Consider the following 20638-nt stretch of genomic DNA (forward strand, 5'->3'; position numbering starts at 1 on the left):
CTGCTCCCTTCGATTAATGACCATCGTCTTGTTCTCCCTAACCCGAAACAAGCCTTTTTAGAATGTACATGACATCGAGCTTTTTATTTTGTTGCACCAGCCCCTCCCTACTCCAATCCTGGCTTTTTCAACAAGCCTTTTCCACTACTTGAACAAAGTGATTTCTGTGTCTCATTGTGTGTAATCTAATCCCCTTTTCTGATGATTTGCTGTTTTATCTGTTCTTTTATTCTTTCCTGTTTAAATTGTTGTTCCTTTTCTGTGTGTTTTTTGTTTTAGTTTTCAATTTGCACAACATAAGTACATAAGCATTGCCATGCTGGGACAGAGCAAGGGTCCATCGAGCTCAGCACCCTGTCACCGACAGCGGCCAAAAGAAAAAACAATCTGTCCCGCCCATCCTAGAAATACTGTATTATTCCCTCATCCATTCAATAACATTCTATGGCTTTTTCCTCCAGGAAGCTGTCCAACCCTTCTTTGATGTCCGCTAAGTTAACCGCCTTAACCACCTTTTCCGGCAGCAAATTCCAGAGTTTAACTATGCGTTGAGTGAAGAAAGATTTCCTCCGATTCGTTTTAAATTTACCACACTGCAGCTTCATCGCATGCCCCCTTGTCCTAGTAATTTTGGAAAGCGTAAACAGACGCTCCACATCGACCCGTTCCATTCCACTCATTATCTTATAGACCTCTATCATATCTCCCCTCAGCCGCCTTTTCTCCAAGCTGAAGAGCCCCAGCCTCTTCAGCCTATCCTGATAGGGAAGCCGTCCCATCCCCTGTATCATCTTTGTCGCCCTTCTCTGCACCTTTTCCAATTCCACTATCCAGCTTATAATCGAACGAGAATAACGCCCAAGTTCCGACCTAAATCGGGAGATGGGCGTTCTTCTCACAAAAACAAATAAAGCGGCATAATCGAAAGCCGAACTTTGGACGCTTTCAACTGCACTCCGTCGCGGATGCGGACAAAGTTGACGGGGGAGTGTCGGAGGCGTGGTGAAGGCGGAACTGGGGCGTGGTTATCGGGCGAACAGAGATGGGCGCCCTTCGCCGATAATGGATGCGTTTGTAGCTAGAATTTAGGGCACTTTTCCTGGACCCTGTTTTTTGACGAATAGGGCCCCAAAAAGTGCCCTAAATGACCAGATGACCCCCAGAGGGAGTCGGGGATGACCTCCCCTGACTCCCCCAGTGGTCACTAACCCCCTCCCACCACAACAAATGATGTTTCACAACTTTTTACTTTCACCCTCAAATGTCATACCCTCCTCCCAAGCAGCAGTATGCAGGTCCCTGGAGCAGTTGTTAGGGGGTGCAGTGGACGTCAGGCAGGTGGACCCAGGCCCATCCCCCCCCTACCTGTTACAATTGTGCTGCTTAATGCTACTAGTCGTCCAACCCCCCCAAACCCCCTGTACCCACATGTAGGTGCCCCCCTTCACCTCTTAGGGCTATAGTAATGGTGTAGACTTGTGGGCAGTGGGTGTTGAGGGGGATTTGGGGGGCTCAACACCCAAGGGAAGGGTGCTATGCACCTGGGAGCTCTTTTCCCTTTTTTTTTGTTTTTGTAAAAGTGCCCCCTAGGGTGCCCGGTTGGTGTCCTGGCATGTGAGGGGGACCAGTGCACTATGAATCCTGGCCCCTCCCACGAACAAATGCCTTGCATTTATTCGTTTTTGAGCTGGGCGATTTCATTTTCCATTATCGGTGAAAAGCAAAAACGCCCAGCTCACACCTTGGCGAATAAAACATGGGCGTCTATTTTTTTTTAAAAAATACGGTTCACTCCGCCCCTTCACGGACCCGTTCTCGGAGATTAACGCCCATGGAGATGGGCGTTTCTGGTCGATTATGCCCCTCCATGTCTTTTTTGAGGTGCGGCGACCAGAATTGAACACACTTTGAACTATACATTAGCAAAGGCGGTATAACAAGTCTAAATAAATAAATGACCAAAGCTAGGAGTTCTGTTTGGTCACTTAGCTATGCAGGCACTGACACTGAATATTGCTGCTATCTGCATAGCTGCCAGCTTCTCCCTGACTCCACCCTCAGAATAGCCCTCTTCTGTCCATCTTAAAAATGGCTGATCAATGCCAATATTCAGCAGCACTGCCCAGTTTTTTTTTTTTAATTTCTTATTAACTCTGCAAAATACACTTGTACAGAAAAGTGATTTTAAGGGAAAAAAAGAATTTAAAGAAATAATTTACATAAAACTAATGTAAAGAAATAGATCACTAATGTCCCTCTGCTAAGAATATAAGGGGCCCTTTTACTAAGCCACATAAATGTCTACACACTCCCAACGTGCGCCAAAATGGAGTTACCGCCCAGCTACCGGGTGGCTCTTGTGGTGATTTCATTTTTGGTGCGCGTCCGATATGTGCATGCGAAAAATTTATTTTCAGATGCTCGTATCGGATGCGTGCCAAGTGGCATTTAACGCACGTATGTCATTACCGCCCGGTTACCACGTGAGTCTCAGACCCCAAATTGACGCGCGCCAATTTTGATTTTGCCCCACGTCCATTTTCAGAAAATTTTTTTTAAAAGGCCTTTTTATAGGCGCGCCGAAAAATGGCTCGGCGCGTGCCCAAAGCCCACGCCTACACTACCGCAAGCCATTTTTCAGCGCACCTTAGTAAAAGGACCCCTAAGTTAGGAAAGCATTCCAAAAGCCACAGTGCCGCATGCTTTCCTTTTTTTCTTTTTTTTTTTTATTTTGATTTATGTGTGATTGATAAAGCTAGAACTGTGATTCATTCTCGCTATTATTTTCCATTAAACGAACGTATCTGTCTGTTCTGGCACCAACTTTAATGACAGAGCCTGTGGATTAATAATAGGTTGCACGGTGCAAAATCTCTGGCCGGAAACCAGTCACTTCTATAAACAGTTTTGTTATTGTGTGTGAAGCAAAAAAAAATCATGATCATCTTGGTTGTCTTCAGGATATTTTTTGATGAATGCAAAGTGGCGAACAAAGTGGGTAATTCTGACCATGCGTATCTGCGTGATCAAAAAGAAATTAAGGAGTGAGCTCTGTTGTAAGTCATTTGAAGCGGGTAGATGCATTAAGCCTGGGGTTTTGTGTGGGTAATAATGCAAAAACCTGGTAGGAGATCTCATTTAATAATGACCACCGTGTGCTGTAAAAGAAGCCAGGTGTGCAAGAGCAGAAGGGATTAGAATTATAATAGGAACATGTCCCAGTGTGAAGGACATTTTTAAGTGATTTTTTATTTTTTTTGTACAGATGGAGAACTTTAGTGAGGAGGTCTGGCTGCTACACGTAAACACAGCCACAGCTCGCACTGGTGTGCATACTTGAAAGAACACCTGATGATTTTAAAAAATGCTAGTTCGACTTCTAAAGTTTGCCATTAATTTATGTGCGCGGCTTTTAAATTTATGAAAAACTTTATTTTAACATTTGTTCCGTCAAAACAACCACCACTTGACAGCTGGGCATCTGTTTAGCAGGGCTGAATTGCAGGACGCAGGCTTGTTTTTCTTTTTCATCTTTTCAGTCTCTTTTGGAGGAGTCATTTTACTAAGCTATGTTAGGTGGTAATGAGGGGCATAATCGAAAGTGGGTGCCCATCTCCGTGGGCGGCCATGCGAAGGGGCGGGACAAACCGTATTTTCGAAAAAAAGATGGGCACCCATCTTTTTTTTCGATAATACGGGTTGTGCGGGGTAAATGCCTAGGATTTGGGCGATAATGGAAACCGAAGGTGCCCAGCTCAAAAACGAACAAATCCAAGGCATTGGGTCGTGGGAGGGGCCAGGATTCGTAGTGCACTGGGCCCCCCCCCCCCTCACATGCCAGGACACCAACTGGGCACCCTAGGGGGCACTTTTACAAATTAAAAAAAAAAATTAAAATAGCTCCCAGGTGCATAGCACCCTTCCCTTGTGTGCTGAGCTCCCCAAATCCCCCCCCCCCCAAACCCACTGCCCACAAGTCTACACCATTACCATAGCCCTAAGGGGTGCAGGGGGGCACCTACATGTGGGTACAGTGGGTTTTGGGGGGGGGGGGTGGAGGGCTCAACATTAACCAGCACAAGTGGAACAGGTAGGGGGGGTGGGCCTGGGTCCGCCTGCCTTACGTCCACTGCACCCACTAACAACTGCTCCAAGGGACCTGCATACTGCTGTCAGGGAGCTGGGTATGACATTTGAGGCTCACATACAGGCTGTCAAAAAAAGTTTTTAAATTTCTTTTTTTGTGGTGGGAGGGGGTTAGTGACCACTGGGGGAGTCAGGGGAGGTCATCCCCGATTCCCTCCGGTGGTCATCTGGCCAGTTGGGGCACTTTTGTGGGACTTGGGTCGTGAAAAAAAAGGGTCCAGCAAAAGCGACCCAAATTCTCGTTTCTGCCGCCCTTTTTTTTCGATTATTGGCCGAAGGCGCCCATCTCTCCTCGGCTGATAAACACACCCCAGTCCCGCCTTCACCACGCCTCTGACACGCCCTCATCAACTTTGTTCGTTCTCGCAACGGAGTGCAGTTAAGGAGTGGCCTAGTGGTTAGGGTGGTGGACTTTGGTCCTGGGGAACTGACGAACTGAGTTCGATTCCCACTTCAGGCACAGGCAGCTCGTTGTGACCCTGGGCAAGTCACTTAACCCTCCATTGCCCCATGTAAGCCGCATTGAGCCTGCCATGAGTGGGAAAGCGTGGGGTACAAATGTAACAAAAATAAAATAGATACTATTGGAGATTCTACATGGAATGTTGCTATTCCACTAGCAACATTCCATGTAGAAGCCTGCGCGGCCACATTGGTGATCTGCAAGGGCCGACTTCTACGTGGAATGTTGCTAGTGGAATAGCAACATTCCATGTAGAATCTCAAATAGTAGCAACAGTGGAGGAGTGGCCTAGTGGTTAGGGTGGTGGACTTTGGTCCTGAGGAACTGAGTTTGATTCCCACTTCAGGCATAGGCAGCTCCTTGTGACTCTGGGCAAGTCACTTAACCCTCCATTGCCCCATGTAAGCCTCATTGAGCCTGCCATGAGTGGGAAAGCACGGGGTACAAATGTAACAAAAAAAAAAATCGGCTTTCAATTATACCGATTTGGGCGCCTTTGCGAGATGGGTGCCCATCTCCCGATTTGGGTGAAAATATGGGCACCTATCTCTTTCAAAAATAAGGCCAAATGCATGCCTGACACAGCTTAAAATGGCATATCGCGGGCCATGCTCAGATATTTTGCTGTAACTGCCAAATATGTGCACCCTAAATGCACACTAAAAAATAAATTGAAGGGGGGGGGGCAGAGAGCCTGTGCTAACCAGTTAACATATCTACATTACCATGTGCTAACTGGTTAGTGCAGGAATATCGCACATGAACTCTTATCACCTACAAAATGGATGGTGATCAGTGCTCACACAGTAATCAATTTTAATGGACAAAAAATAGCAAATCAGCCATTATACAGCTGCACTAAAAATGGTGTTTGCGCACTGTTGCTAAATGGGAGGGGATTTGGAAACCTCGTTTCTGACATTATTCTTGCTGTTGCATTGTTGCTGTATCTGCCCCATTTCTTAGGGCTGGTTGGGGTTAAAATTTGAAAATGTGCAGAAGTGTCAACACTGGTGTTATGTTCCTTCCTATTCAATTCAATTCAGGTCTTATATAACGCTAATATCCCCTGTTTAAGGTTCAGTGTGCTTTACAGAGGTTGTTACAATCAAACATATAAACGGCGAGTGACCGAACTCACTCGCAAATGCGCAGTAAAGACCCTCTCTGTCCCGCCCCCGCGTCAATACATGATGACGGGAGCGGGTCAGAGAGGGTCTCTACTGCGCAAGGGGAGGGACGAAACCGCCCTCCCCCCACAAGGTCGCCGCCGCCACCCACTCTCCACCCAGCCCGGCAATTCGCTCTGCTGTAGAAACAGCGCAGGAACGGAGCACACAGCTCAGCTGAGCTGCCGTCGGCCTTCCTTCCCTGCCTCTGTCCCGCCCTGGGCGAGGGCGGGACACAGGCAGAGAAGAAGGACGGCAGCTCATCTGAGCTGTGTGCTGCGTTCCCGCACTGTTTCAATAGCGAAGCGAGGGCCCGGCCCAGGTGGAGGGGTGGCGGCGACTCCGGGGGGGGGGGCATAGCGGTGACCTCGGAGGGGCAGCGGAGAGCTTGGCGGCGGGGGGGGGGCTTTCAACCCCCCCCCCCCCGTCCTATACTAGCCCGTTTTTACGAGCTCAATGGCTAGTATTATTATAAGTAGGGCATTGTGTGACTACAATCTTGTTTAGATTCAAAGTTATATATGGTTGGTGTTTCGTTTGATAGTTCTCTAGTCCATCCAGAGGATTAAGTAAGTTATGTTTGTTATGTAGCAGTACATAAGAACATAAGAGTAGCCATACTGGGTCAGACCAATGGTCCGTCTAGCCCAGTATCCTGTTTTCCAAACAGTGGCCAAGCCAGGTCACAAGTACTTGGCAGAAACCCAAATCATGGCAACACTCCATCCTACAAATCCCAGGGCAAGCAGTTGCTTCCTATGTCTGCCTCAATAGCAGACTATGGATTTTTTTTGTCCAGGAATTTGTCCATACCTTTTTTAAAACCAGATACGTTTACTGCTGTTACCACATCTTTCAAAGAGTTCCAGAGCTTAACTATTCGTTGAGTGCAAAAATATTAACTCCTATTTGTTTTAAAAGTATTTCCGTGTGACTGTTTGCACGTAATCCTTTAAGACATTTAACTTCCTCAAGTGTCCCCCAATCTTTGTAATTTTGGAACGAGTACTACTACTACTACTACTACTACTACCCTGTTTCCCCGAAAATAAGACCTAGTAGAGGTTTTGCTGAATTGCTAAATATAAGGCCTCCCCCGAAAGTAAGACCTAGCAAAGTTTTTGTTTGGCCCAGATGGGCAGGGCCGTGCCAACATGGTAAGCGGGGTAAGCACCGCAGGGGGGCACCGACCTCTGGAGGGCGCTGCCCGCCATGCTTACCCTCGCCGCTTACCTGGACAAAAACGGCGCCTATTTTTGCTGCGGACCCACTCCCTTCTCTGGCCTGTCTTCCTCCTTCATCTTTTACAGCTTTCAAGTTCGGCGGAAGAGCAGGCCCGCCCACCCAACATCCCTCGATGTTGGTGCTTCTGCCATGACGGTTCCGTTCCGGCATCCCTCCAACTACTGTGCGATCACTGCGGTGTATTGCTCTCCCTCCTCGCCGCCCGCCCGCTCTGCAGGCCTTTAAACTTCCAGACCTCCAGCAGCGTGCATCAGCGACATGAGCGCTGCCTTTGGCCAGCCCCGGAAGCCTCCTGTGTACAACGTCCCGCCTACACAGGAAGCTGTACAGAGAAAGCTTCCGGGGCAGGCTAAAGGCAGCTTTTACATACCGTAGCTGATGCTGCGTGCCAGTGGAGCTGGAAAGCTTGGAGGCCTGCAGAGCGGGGTAGGGGTGGAGAGAGCTGAACAACCTCCCCCCCCCCCCCCCACACACATTATCCAGAGCCAAGTCAGTGCACAGAGACCCTCCCTCCCAAAAGAAAAGACGAAAAATGAGCACAACCCTTCCTCACCGCTTCCCGCCAAAGGGGTATGATTGTCATTGAATAAATCTTGCTTTGTGTTCATAAATATTGGGATCGGTAAATGTACCATAGATTGTTGTACATGGAAATAATGGTAGTAACAAGAAATTCTTGATAGGATTCACAGTTTGTCTGGTTATGCTCGTTTGTGATGACAACTACTGTACAGTATATAATAAATATTCATTTTTTTTGTTCAACAATAAATGTGAATTCTTCTTTATGAAAAATAAGACATCCCCTGAAAATAAGACCTAGTGGTTAGGGTGGTGGACTTTGGTCCTGGGGAACTGAGGAACTGAGTTCGATTCCCACCTCAGGCACAGGCAGCTCCTTGTTACTCTGGGCAAGTCACGTAACCCTCCATTGCCCCATGTAAGCCGCATTGAGCCTGCCATGAGTGGGAAAGCGCAGGGTACAAATGTAACAAAAATAAAATAGATACTATTGGAGATTCTACATGGAATGTTGCTACTACTGGAGATTCTACATGGAATGTTGCTGTTCCACTAGCAACATTCCATGTACAAGGCTGCGCAGGCTTCTGTTTCTGTGAGTCTGACGTCCTGCACGTACGTGCAGGACGTCAGACTTACAGAAGCAGAAGCCTGCGCGGCCATGAGGAACTGAGTTTGATTCCCACTTCAGGCACAGGCAGCTCCTTGTGACTCTGGGCAAGTCACTTAACCCTCCATTGCCCCATGTAAGCCGCATTGAGCCTGCCATGAGTGGGAAAGCGCGGGGTACAAATGTAACAAAAATAAAATAGATACAGGAGGACCTTGCGAGACTGGGAGATTGGGCGTGCAAGTGGCAGATGAAGTTCAATGTTGACAAGTGCAAAGTGATGCATGTGGGTAAGAGGAACCCGAATTATAGCTACGTCTTGCAAGGTTCCGCGTTAGGAGTTACGGATCAAGAAAGGGATCTGGGTGTCGTCGTCGATGATACGCTGAAACCTTCTGCTCAGTGTGCTGCTGCGGCTAGGAAAGCGAATAGAATGTTGGGTGTTATTAGGAAGGGTATGGAGTCCAGGTGTGCGGATGTTATAATGCCGTTGTATCGCTCCATGGTGCGACCGCACCTGGAGTATTGTGTTCAGTACTGGTCTCCGTATCTCAAAAAGATATAGTAGAATTGGAAAAGGTACAGCGAAGGGCGACGAAAATGATAGTGGGGATGGGACGACTTTCCTATGAAGAGAGGCTGAGAAGGCTAGGGCTTTTTAGCTTGGAGAAGAGACGGCTGAGGGGAGATATGATAGAAGTGTATAAAATAATGAGTGGAATGGATCGGGTGGATGTGAAGCGACTGTTCACGCTATCCAAAAATACTAGGACTAGAGGGCATGAGTTGAAGCTACAGTGTGGTAAATTTAAAACGAATCGGAGAAAATTTTTCTTCACCCAACGTGTAATTAGACTCTGGAATTCGTTGCCGGAGAACGTGGTACGGGCGGTTAGCTTGACGGAGTTTAAAAAGGGGTTAGATAGATTCCTAAAGGACAAGTCCATAGACCGCTATTAAATGGACTTGGAAAAATTCCGCATTTTTAGGTATAACTTGTCTGGAATGTTTTTACGTTTGGGGAGCGTGCCAGGTGCCCTTGACCTGGATTGGCCACTGTCGGTGACAGGATGCTGGGCTAGATGGACCTTTGGTCTTTCCCAGTATGGCACTACTTATGTACTTATGTACTAATGTTGCTATTCCACTAGCAACATTCCATGTACAAGGCTGCGCAGGCTTCTGTTTCTGTGAGTCTGACGTCAGACGCACGGACGTCAGACGTCAGACGCACAGAAGCAGAAGCCTGCGCGGCCACATTGGTGATCTGCAAGGGCCGACTTCTACATGGAATGTTGCTAGTGGAATCTCAAATAGTAGCAACAGTGGAGGAGTGGCCTAGTGGTTAGGGTGGTGGACTTTGGTCCTGGGGAACTGAGGAACTGAGTTCGATTCCCACTTCAGGCACAGGCAGCTCCTTGTGACTCTGGGCAAGTCACTTAACCCTCCATTGCCCCATGTAAGCCGCATTGAACCTGCCATGAGTGGGAAAGCGTCGGGTACAAATGTAACAAAAATAAAATAGATACTATTGGAGATTCTACATGGAATGTTGCTACTATTGGAGATTCTACATGGAATGTTGCTATTCCACTAGCAACATTCCATGTAGAAGGCTGCGCAGGCTTCTGTTTCTGTGAGTCTGACGTCCTGCACGTATGTGCAGGCAGACTCACAGAAGCAGAAGCCTGCGCAGCCACATTGGTGATCTGCAAGGGCCGACTTCTACATGGAATGTTGGAATAGCAACATTCCATGTAGAATCTCAAATAGTAGCAACAGTGGAGGAGTGGCCTAGTGGTTAGAGTGGTGGACTTTGGTCCTGGGGAACTGAGGAACTGAGTTCGATTCCCATTTCAGGCACAGGCAGCTCCTTGTGACTCTGGGCAAGTCACTTAACCCTCCATTGCCCCATGTAAGCCGCATTGAGCCTGCCATGAGTGGGAAAGTGCAGGGTACAAATGTAACAAAAATAAAATAGATACTATTGGAGATTCTACATGGAATGTTGCTATTCCACTAGCAACATTCCATGTAGAAGGCTGCGCAGGCTTCTGTTTCTGTGAGTCTGACGTCCTGCACGTACGTGCAGGACGTCAGACTCACAGAAGCAGAAGCCTGCGCGGCCACATTGGTGATCTGCAAGGGCCGACTTCTACATGGAATGTTGGAATAGCAACATTCCATGTAGAATCTCAAATAGTAGCAACAGTGGAGGAGTGGCCTAGTGGTTAGGGTGGTGGACTTTGGTCCTGAGGAACTGAGTTCGATTCCCACTTCAGGCACAGGCAGCTCCTTGTGACTCTGGGCAAGTCACTTAACCCTCCATTGCCCCATGTAAGCCGCATTGAGCCTGCCATGAGTGGGAAAGCGCGGGGTACAAATGTAACAAAAAAAAAAAAGACCTAGCGCATCTTTGGGAGCAAAAATTAATATAAGACACTGTCTTATTTTCGGGGAAACAGGGTACTTATCACGAGTAAAAAAATCTCTTTGGAAGTTTATGTTTGTTATGTATCAGTCTTTGGAAAGAGAAAAGTTTTTAGCCTCTTCCGGAAGCTGAGGTAGTTACTCTCTGTTCTGATTACCACACATGTACCTCTCTCTACCGCAGTATCACCTTGTAATTGTATTAGTTCATACCCGAATCGGCTAACGCCGTTTACGGTACTATGTAAGCCACATTGAGCCTGCTAATAGGTGGGAAAATGTGGGATACAAATGTACCAAATAAATAAATAAATAAACCTAGGTGCCGTTTATAGAATTGCCCTCTGTCCGCTTTACTAGAGAATTTTTTTTCTTCATGTTTTCCTTGAAAATCACTGACTTGTTTTTTTTTTTTTATTATATTCTGTCTCCCTGCAGGTTGCACTGATGCCATTGACTGAATTATCTGTGTGACATGAGGATTTGTACCACAATATGCCTCCACGGTTTCAATATCTCCCCCTGCGATGGAAAAGTTTATAGATATTTGGTTAACCGTGGGAAGAGCACAGCGGAGCTGAAGAAAAATCCAATTACAATTAAGCAGAGAAGGCAGACCAAGCAAGTGATCACAGAAGAGGGAATCCTAGACCCCCCCCCCCCACCACCAACTCATCCTCAAAAAGCTGAACAAGTAGTTGCTTTATTTTAAAATATTTCCGTACCGCTTCAATTCATGCTTCTTCCAGCACGAAGAAAATAATCTCTCAGCACTTAGTAATCTCGTAATGAAGAATGTATTGAACAGAGCATGAAATAAGTCTCCTCTGCTCTGAGGAAGAGGAAATCCTTGAGTGACTCTCTGTTTTTAGCATAAACCACCGTAGGACGCAGCAGACAAAATATTTGCAAGATTTATGAAATAAAAAAACGTTGTTTACAGCTTGAAAGAAGAATCACAAAGAAATCATATACCAAAGAGAAGTATATCCTGTAAACTAGCAGTGAATGTATATTTACCAGAGTCCACAGTAAATAGGATTTATGCTACATCATTTGTTTAAGTAGTTTGAATTCACCCATAATGTGCACTATGATTTTTTAACACTACTACTACTACTATTTATCATTTCTATAGCGCTACAAGGCATACGCAGCGCTGTACACCATACACAAAAAGACACAGTCCCTGCTCAAAGAGCTTACAATCTAGGTAAGACAGGTAAACAGACAGAACGACTAAGGGTAAGGGAATAAATAGGCGAGGTTAAAGGACAGGGCAAGTGAGCAGTGGTTAAGAGTCAAAAGCAGAGGTAAAGAGGTGGGCTTTAAGTTTGGACTTGAAAACGGCCAAAGACGGGGCTAGACGCACAGGCTCGGGAAGTCTATTCCAGGCGTGGGGTGAAGCAAGACAAAAGGAACGGAGTCTAGAATTATCAGTAGAGGAGAAGGGGACGGATAAGACAGATTTATCTAGAGAATGGAGTACCCGAGGGGGGGCGTAAGGAGAGACAAGAATCCTTCAGGCTCAGAGACCTGACTACTGCCCTTTCTTTCCTGTAGTGATGGCGTAGCTGTCTGCTAAAAGCTAGCCAGCCAATATTCAGCCAGTAGTGGTGAGCGTTTTTGTTTTTTTTTTAATTTTAAATGCTTATCACCGCTGGCTAAGTTAGACTTGAATGTTCCATTCTGGGCCATGTGTGAGCACCAGCAATGAGTATCTAGGCCTGACCAGATTGATGGTAGCCACCAATACTTATGTGAGTTCCACATAAGAGTTTCTGGTCAGGTTTCCCTACTCCCCCCCCCCCCCCCCCCCCCCCCCCCCCCCCACCATCTGATCCATTTTCCCCAAATGCAAAGCTCCAACCTCTGGAATCCAATCCCTCTCCTCCCCCACCCCAAGGGCAAAAGTCCCTCTGATCTGATCCCCCGCCCTCCCTTCTTCGGGCAAACATTTCCTCAATCCAATCCCCCTTCCCCATAGCTTTTCACTTTACAAGCATTCCCAAACTGAGTTCAGAGCGACTTATGTTAAGAGATGAAGTACATTGTTAGATTTTAGACTCAACACATTTCAAGAGGAAAAACATTGTTACATTTTAAGGTCATAACGGATGTAATTGTGGGGTATTGGGATGCTGTACACATTATCCCTCATTCCCTAACACGTATTTTCTGAATAGATGAGTCTTTAACTGTTTACAGAAAATTCCATACTCTGATATTGATCTTACCGTCACTAGATAGGGTAAGTTTGTCGAGTGTACTGTCTTAAATCTGACACCTTTTGTTGATGGGAATACTAGGTCCAGAAGATTTCCTTTCATCCTTCTCAGTCTCTTTTCGGGTAGTATTATCCAACGGTTTAGATATTCTGGCATTTTGCTATGTAGAAATGAGTGTATCATGGTGCAGAGTTTAAAAATCCCTCTCACTTTGAACGGTAGCCAGTGTAATGTGATGTACAAATGAGTTACTCTCTTGTATTTTGATTTGGAAAAGATCAGTCTAGCTGCAACATTCTATACTGTCTGTATCTTTGTTTCTAATTGGTGTTGCACAACCTACGTATAATACGTTGAAAATAATCAATTCGTGCAAGAATGAGAGATTGCACCAGTAGTCTAAAATTGTCTCGGCTGAAGCAACGACGTATTCTCCTGAGTTTTTTTTTAGTATGCTGAAGGCTTTTTAAAGCATTTGCTGACATTGTTTATCAAAGGTTAAGTATCTGTCAATCATTATCCCTAGTAGCCCCCAATATTTTTAGTCTCCAATATTTATTTATTTATTGGTTCTTTTATCCCACATTATCCAAAAAAAACAATTTTCAGTTCAATGTGGCTTGCATATATTAGAAAAGTTAGAAATGACATACATTAGAAAAGTTGACTTACAATAATTTAGAAATTGAAGATTGCATAGTAATAGAGCAATTATACAGCTTATAGGAAATTATGATGGACGATGGAAATGCCGAAGTTAGTCTCTTGGCCTCCCCACACCCCGTAGACTCCCCTGGGCCATCCATTCAAACCCTTGGTGATCTATGGGTCTTGGGAACAGGAATGTTCTCCACTCTTTCCTGCCCATCGCAGCTCCAGATTTCAAAATGGATTCCGCGACCTCTAGAGCCATTTTGAATCTGGAGCTACAATGGGCAAGAGCAGGTGAGTATCATTCCTGCCCTAATTACCCCTAGACCACCAGCGATTTGAAAGGTAGGCGCAAAGGGGCGTATAGGGTGGGGGGGGGGCAGGGCCAGTCTTAGCAACTGCCCCCTTTTACAGGTGTTTATTTTTAAATTTATGTGCAATTCCCTAGCTCCTTGCCTAGTCCTGCCCCCACCTTGCCCCACCCTCTTTTGACAAGATGTTTATTTTTTATTTATATTCTCTGGCCCTCCCCCTTCCCCTCCCTCAGGTTGCTGTTCCCAAACCTACTTTAATGCACCCTGGTAGTCTAGTGGCCTCTTCAGGGCAGGAACATACCCCACTCTTTCCTACCCGCTGCCACCGCATTCTTCAAAATGGCTGCCGAGAGGGCAAGTCTCGGCAGCCATTTTGAAGAATGCGGTGGCAGTAGGTAGGAAAGAGTGGGGTTCTTTCCTGCCCTGACGAGGCCACTACACCAGGGTATGTTGCATTAAGGTAGGTTTGGGGAGGTCTGTGGAGCCCCTGGGAGCACGAGACCCTGTGCGGCTGCCCCTATCGCCTCTGCTTAAGACCGGCCCTGTGGGGGGGGGGAGGCATGTTGGGTGATAAAAGGCTCTGAGGGAGGGAGAGGAGAGAGGTAAATAGGACTGGGGGACTTTTGCCCTTGGAGTGGGGAAAAGGGGGGGGGGAGAAGGGGATCAGATCAGGGAGACTTTTCTCCTTCGGGAGGAGGATTAGGTCATATTGGAGGTGGTCAGGAGGGAGGGGAGACTTTTGCATGCGACCAGCCACTACCTGAAAGCTATATGGGTGCCAGCCGATATTCAATGTTGGCAGCCCCTTAACTAAGTGACTAAAGTTAGTACAGCCTGTTATGCAGTTCTGTTTAGGCACTTAGTTATATGGGCAGGACCACTGAATACTGCCTGCATCTGCATAGCTCCTGGCTCCTTCCTGACTCCACACCATAGCACTCTTTTCCTGCCCTGAAGGCTTCCCATAGGGTGAGATAGTAAATTGTAAATAAACTTGGAAAATTAGATATGGTCACTTAGTGCCAATATTCAGCAGCACTGCCCAGTTAAATAGCGCTAAATAATCGGCAGCCAGCGTGTCTTCTGACCCTGTATTCTCCCTCTCGTGCTCTTTGCTCATCCCAACAACGCCTGGCGGTCATACCCTCGTTTCAGCACATCAGATGTGAGAATACACGTCGTGACCTCCATTATTCAGTTGTAGGTCCCACTTTACGGAAGGCCGTGCCCCTCTATCTCAGGTCACAGACCTCCTTAACAGTTGTATTGCTTTGGTATTGCAGCCTACTCACTTGATAACCACAGACTTCTCAAAGACTAAAATACTACAGATTATTTTAGATTTGTATTGGGTAAATGAAACTTTTTATTTGCACTTTAATTGGAGAGTGTATAAGTCATTATTGTTCCAACTACACAATGATTAAGAAATACACACACTAATCGAGTAAATTACTAAAGGAAGGCAAAAGTAAAATAAGATATATTTATATATATATATATATATATATATATATATATATATATATATATATATATACACATACATACATACATACATACAACATCACTGCTCAGGAATTACTTCATTCAGGCCCTTATCTCATCAGCTGGGGGGCTCGTTGCAGCGAAAGCCCAAAGTCTCCAGACCAGGAACAAGTCTTTTCTGCACGATGCGTCCATCCACAGAATGAGCCCCAAGGCTTTGCTGCAAAAAGCCCCCTTTTTATTAAGCTAAAACTTATCCAGGAATGTACAAGAGGTTTCAGTCATATGCTCTCAGTTCAGGTAAATAAACCACTGGCCAGGTGGCTTATCTCCCGAACCTCAAGCATACCCCGCCTCCCTCCTGCACAAGCTGGCTTCAGAGGCATTCCAACCTGTTCTTGAGATGTGCCCTTATCTCATATATTGTTCTTAAGATGTGCTTTATCTCATACATTGTTCTTGTGATGTGCCATACATTCCAGCCAGTTCTTTGAGTTATACCAGGAAAGTCATTTTTGGTCAAAGACAGGGGATTTAAAAAATGTATTATCGATTAAAGCAAGACTGAAAAGCAATTTTTAATATTTTCCATCACAACAGTGGATCTTTTCGAGGACGCTTTTACGTTCTCCTAAAGCTGCCATCGGGTTTGGGCCTGCCAGCCAGCTCAGAATTATTTCCCTTCTCCTCTGCCACCAGCTGTTACCCCATCTTTCCTATCAACCAGTTCTGTTTCTCCCCTCCCCCCCCCCCCCCCACCATACTATCCTCCTGTTCCTATTTCCTCTACTAATTTTAGAATTGCAAACTGCACAGATTTATTTTTGTTACATTTGTACCCCGCGCTTTCCCACTCATGGCAGGCTCAATGCTTGCTGTGTGGGATAGTTTATTAAACTTGGAAATGGGCAAGACTCTCTTTTGCCCACTTAAATCGCTTTGGATATCGGGCTTGATGAATGTAGCAGACGCGGAAGGCCGCTAACATCAAAGTAAGGGTATGTACAAATTTGGTTCTAGATTTACAAATGTGCATTATTGCACATTAACGCACATTAATCTGATTTATGTGTGTAATTAGAAAATAGGCCCCAGTGACAATAATGGAACCTATATTAAATAACATGCATTAAATTGTAATTGCACTCATTAATATGCAAAAATGTGTACATTACTAATGCACATTACTAAATCTAGCACTTAGATTGGAAGCCCTTTGGGAAAGAAACACTACTAACTCTTGCTTGAGCATTGGTTTGGAAAGATGAGTGGCTGAATCTAAGCTCGAAATCTAGTTACCTTGGCAGCAACTATTTCTACTAGGAAGTGGAATATTAAATGAAATGATGAAGTGGACCTTTGCTCTTAAAAGCTTATGCCTCAAAAAATTGATTAGTCCTCAGGGTCGCACCAGTCACTTTGCTGTATCTGTGGCTACAGACCACTGTTTCTCAAGCAGGTCTAAGAATATCTTCTAGCTTGTCCGGTTTTTCAACATATCCACGGTGAATATGGAGGCAATGCATTCAAATCGATCTCATGCAGATTCATGAGCCAAGGACTTGGACAAATGAGGCTTGTGCGCTTGAAATAAGCACAGCAAATAAAGTTTGGTCTTAAGCTAAGTACTTTTATTTAGTAAATCAGGGATTTAAGGAGACACTTAATTGAGCACTTGGGCCCATGATTTTAGCATATAGGGGTTGACAAAGTAACACTCCCCCATTTTAATAAATGAGTGTCCTTAAAAATTCAGATTTCTAATCAAAAACAGAGGAGTGAGTGTGGTAGCCGTGTTAGTCCACTCTTAAGGTTATCAATAGAAATCAAACAAAATAAAACATGGAAAAGAAAATATGATGATACCTTTTTTATTGGATATAACTTAATACATTTCTTGATTAGCTTTCGAAGGTTGCCCTTCTTCCTCAGATCGGAAATAAGCAAATGTGCTAGCTGACAGTGTATATAAGTGAAAACATTCAAGCATTACTATGACAGTCTGACAGGGTGGGAGTGGGTAGGAGGTATGCATGGGGACATTATAAACCATATAGCTGTATGTCTCTGTTGATCACCCCACCCCTCACCTATCCACACCCATCCTGTTAGAATATCAATGATATGCTTTGATGTCCCCATGCAGACCTCCTACCCACCCCCATCCTCCCACCCTGTCAGACTGTCATAGTAATGGCTTTGATGGTTCTCTTATATATACTATCTGCTACCACATTTGCTTATTTCCAATCTTATTTTCTTTTCCATGTTTTATTTTGTTTGATTTCTATTGATAATCAAAAACAGAGAATTAACAAAAGGTTTCAATAGTGTTGTTTAGATCATTCATTTTATTGAACCCTGGTTAGATCATTAGGGTAATGAAAAATAAGTGCATGCTTTTCACTAAGGACTGCAATTATAAAATTAATCCCTTATAGGGCAATTTTCAGCAGGAACCAGCAACTTGCAAGCTGATTTTCAGAGGAGAGTCCCTGCGAGTTTCCCTTTGAAAATCTACAAGCAGGCTCATGCCATGAGAAGTGTTTAATGTTCATATGTTGTAATATATCCCGGAAAGATAACATAGAACATAGCTGTAACTAATGAGGACCTATATATAATGGGCCCAATGAGGCAGTCCATGCAAATCTATCTCATGTATTTTCATTGTGGATATCCTGAGACCCTCCACGTCGCATAGACTACTGCAACTTGCTTCTCACAGGTCTTCCACTCAGCCATCTCTCTCCTCTTCAATCTGTTCAAAACTCTGCCGCATGACTAATATTTCGCCAAAGTCGTTATGCCCATATCACCCCTCTCCTGAAATCACTTCAATGGCTCCCTATCCGTTTCCGTATACAATTCAAGCTCCTCTTGTTGACCTATAAGTGCATTCACTCTGCATCCTCTCACTACCTCTCCACCCTCATCTCTTCCTACACTCCTTCCTTAAAACTCTGTTCACTAGGCAAATCTCTCCTAATTGCACCCTTCTCCTCCATCGTTAATTCCAGACTCCGCGCCTTCTATCTCGCCGCACCTTATGCCTGGAATAGGCTTCCTGAGCCATTACGTCTAGCTCCATCCCTCACAGCCTTCAAATCCGGGCTAAAGGCCTACCTGTTTGATGCTGCTTTCGACTCCTGACTTGTAACTTTTATCTTATCCTTATGTGTCCTTCTGTCTGTCCTTCCCTTCTCCTTTTTGGGCCTGTCTGTTTGTCCTGATTTAGATTGTAAGCTCTTTTGAGCAGGGACTGTCTTTCTTCTTCATGTTCAATTGTAAAGCGCTGCGTACGACTGGTAGCGCTATAAAAGTGATTTATAGTAGTAGTAGTAATAGTGATATTCCTTGGACATGTCAGTTTAACTCAGGGGTGTTCAATGCAACCTCGGCCTTGCCAGATCAGGTTTTCCCCAATTAATATGCATGAGATCTATTTGCATACAGTGGAGGCAGTGCATGGAAATAGATCTCATGCATATTCATTGGGGAAATCCTGGACATCAACTGGAATGTGGTCTTCGAGGACCAAGGTTGGACAACCCTGGTTTAATGCCTTAGGACAGGGATGTATTGCACCTCTAAAAAAGATGTATGTCACCTTGAGCATTGTTTGGGAAGGTGTGCTACAAATTATATTAAAAATTATTTACATAGCTGTTTGGATATACCAGTGTTTCCCAAGTCTGGTCCTGGCAGAGGTGTGCTGGTAAATTTTTAACAACAGGCTCTCTCCCCGGTCCACCTCTGCCCCGCCTCCCAAATTGCAGAGCTGGCTATACCCGGGGAGAGAACGGGGGGGGGGGGGGGGGGGGGGGGGGGGGCAATGCATTACTCTCTCCAGGAAAAAATATTTTTAATGCTCCCAGGTTCTAATCTAATTCATGTTTAATGTGGGATAAAATGCCATAAATAAGTAAATAAAAACTCTGAATGTTGAGCACCTGATCCTCATAACATGATGTCTGTTTTAGAAGCCCTTTACTAGGAGGAAAAAAACTCTCTGCACCAATATAACAGGGTTAGCGTATCCCTATAACCAGCCCCTCCAAATGACACACAGATTACGATTTATAACAAATTACTACTCTACCTATGAAAAGTTATTTCCTTATTGTACTTCCTCTGTGTACATCCTGTGCACAAGCTGGCATGTTTGAAAATACAACTTTTTTTTTTAAACAATATCCTCCCCATGGTCTAGTCCCCACCCCACCTCATTCACTTCCAGACTTGCTCCCAGCTCCCCTGAGCCACAGGGGCCCAGTACATACCTCAAGGCCCAGCACATACCTGAAGAAGGCAGCCACCCTTGTGGTCTAGTGGATTCTTCGGGGCAGTAAAGATCCCCAGTCCTTCCTGCCCACTGCCAGCGCTGACTCTCCCGCTGCCGCATCGGTCTTTAAAATGGCTGCCGAGACCGGCGGCCATTTTTAAAGAGCAATCCGGCAGAGGGAGGGTCAGCGTGGGCAGGAAGAACTGGGGATCTTTCCTGCCCCGAAAAATCCACTAGACCACCAGGGTGGCTGCCTTTTTCAGGTATGTGCTGGAGCCTGGGACCCTGTAGCTTAGTGGGGGGGGGAGGGAGGGGGGGGAGAGCCGTCTCGCCCTGCCAGAACAACCATCTAGCAAAATGCTAAAAAAAATGTAACAACTGGCTCTTGTGAGCCGGACTCCAGTACACCACTGGGGCCTGGAGTACCCCTTGCCAGTCAGGTTTTCACAATGAGTATGCATGAAAGAGATTTGCATATAATGGAGGCAGTATTTGCAAATCAAGTTTGTGCATATTCATTGTGGATATCCTGAAAACCTGACTGGCAAGGAGTACTCCAGGACTGGACTTGGAAAACTCTAGGATATACCACCCGACCAAAAATGTCAAGTAGTTTGCAGTCATTAAAAAAAAAATCACATTTATTTTCAAACATAAAACTCACAAACTGTCCACAGTGAAATGAAACTAATAGCTGCACTGTAACCACTCATTTCCTGGGCTAGATTAACAATCAAATTGTCTTTTTTTTTTTCATCTTGTCATATAGTAGAATAGATTATTATATCAGATCCAAAGGCAGAAGCAAATTCATAAAAACAGTGATGAAATCACAAGGTTCCATTAAAACGTCATGTCTTTCCAAGCAATACAAGGAGAACAAACTCCTCACAAAGATCAAAGAGCCAGAGGGGTGCAGTTGAAAACACAATCTCATTTAATGAAAAATCCACAAAAAATTATGAAACATATGTATATGTAATTTTTCCACGTTGACCGACGTCACTACATTACCATCAGGCTCATTCTCAAAAGAGATAGACGTCCAAAAAGTGACATAAGACAGCATTTGGACGTTTATCTCACA

At 45.2% G+C, this 20638-nt stretch overlaps 1 protein-coding gene across 7 annotated transcripts in view; it reads left to right on the plus strand.

Annotated features, from left to right (window-relative positions):
• The window catches only part of CTPS2 (CTP synthase 2), a 541710-nt gene that overhangs the window by 292266 nt on the left and 228806 nt on the right, over positions 1-20638 (plus strand). For 5 of the 7 annotated variants that reach the window (XM_030202308.1, XM_030202304.1, XM_030202302.1 and 2 more), the window contains one exon: positions 11024-11501. The exons of the other annotated variants lie outside the window; for them this stretch is intronic. The gene's annotated coding sequence lies outside the window, so the exon portion shown is untranslated. Of the gene's footprint in view, positions 1-11023; positions 11502-20638 lie in introns of those variants that run through there. 7 annotated transcript variants of the gene reach the window in all.

The sequence above is a fragment of the Microcaecilia unicolor genome, chromosome 4 (assembly GCF_901765095.1).
Source record: "Microcaecilia unicolor chromosome 4, aMicUni1.1, whole genome shotgun sequence".
Taxonomy (NCBI): Eukaryota; Metazoa; Chordata; class Amphibia; order Gymnophiona; family Siphonopidae; genus Microcaecilia; species Microcaecilia unicolor.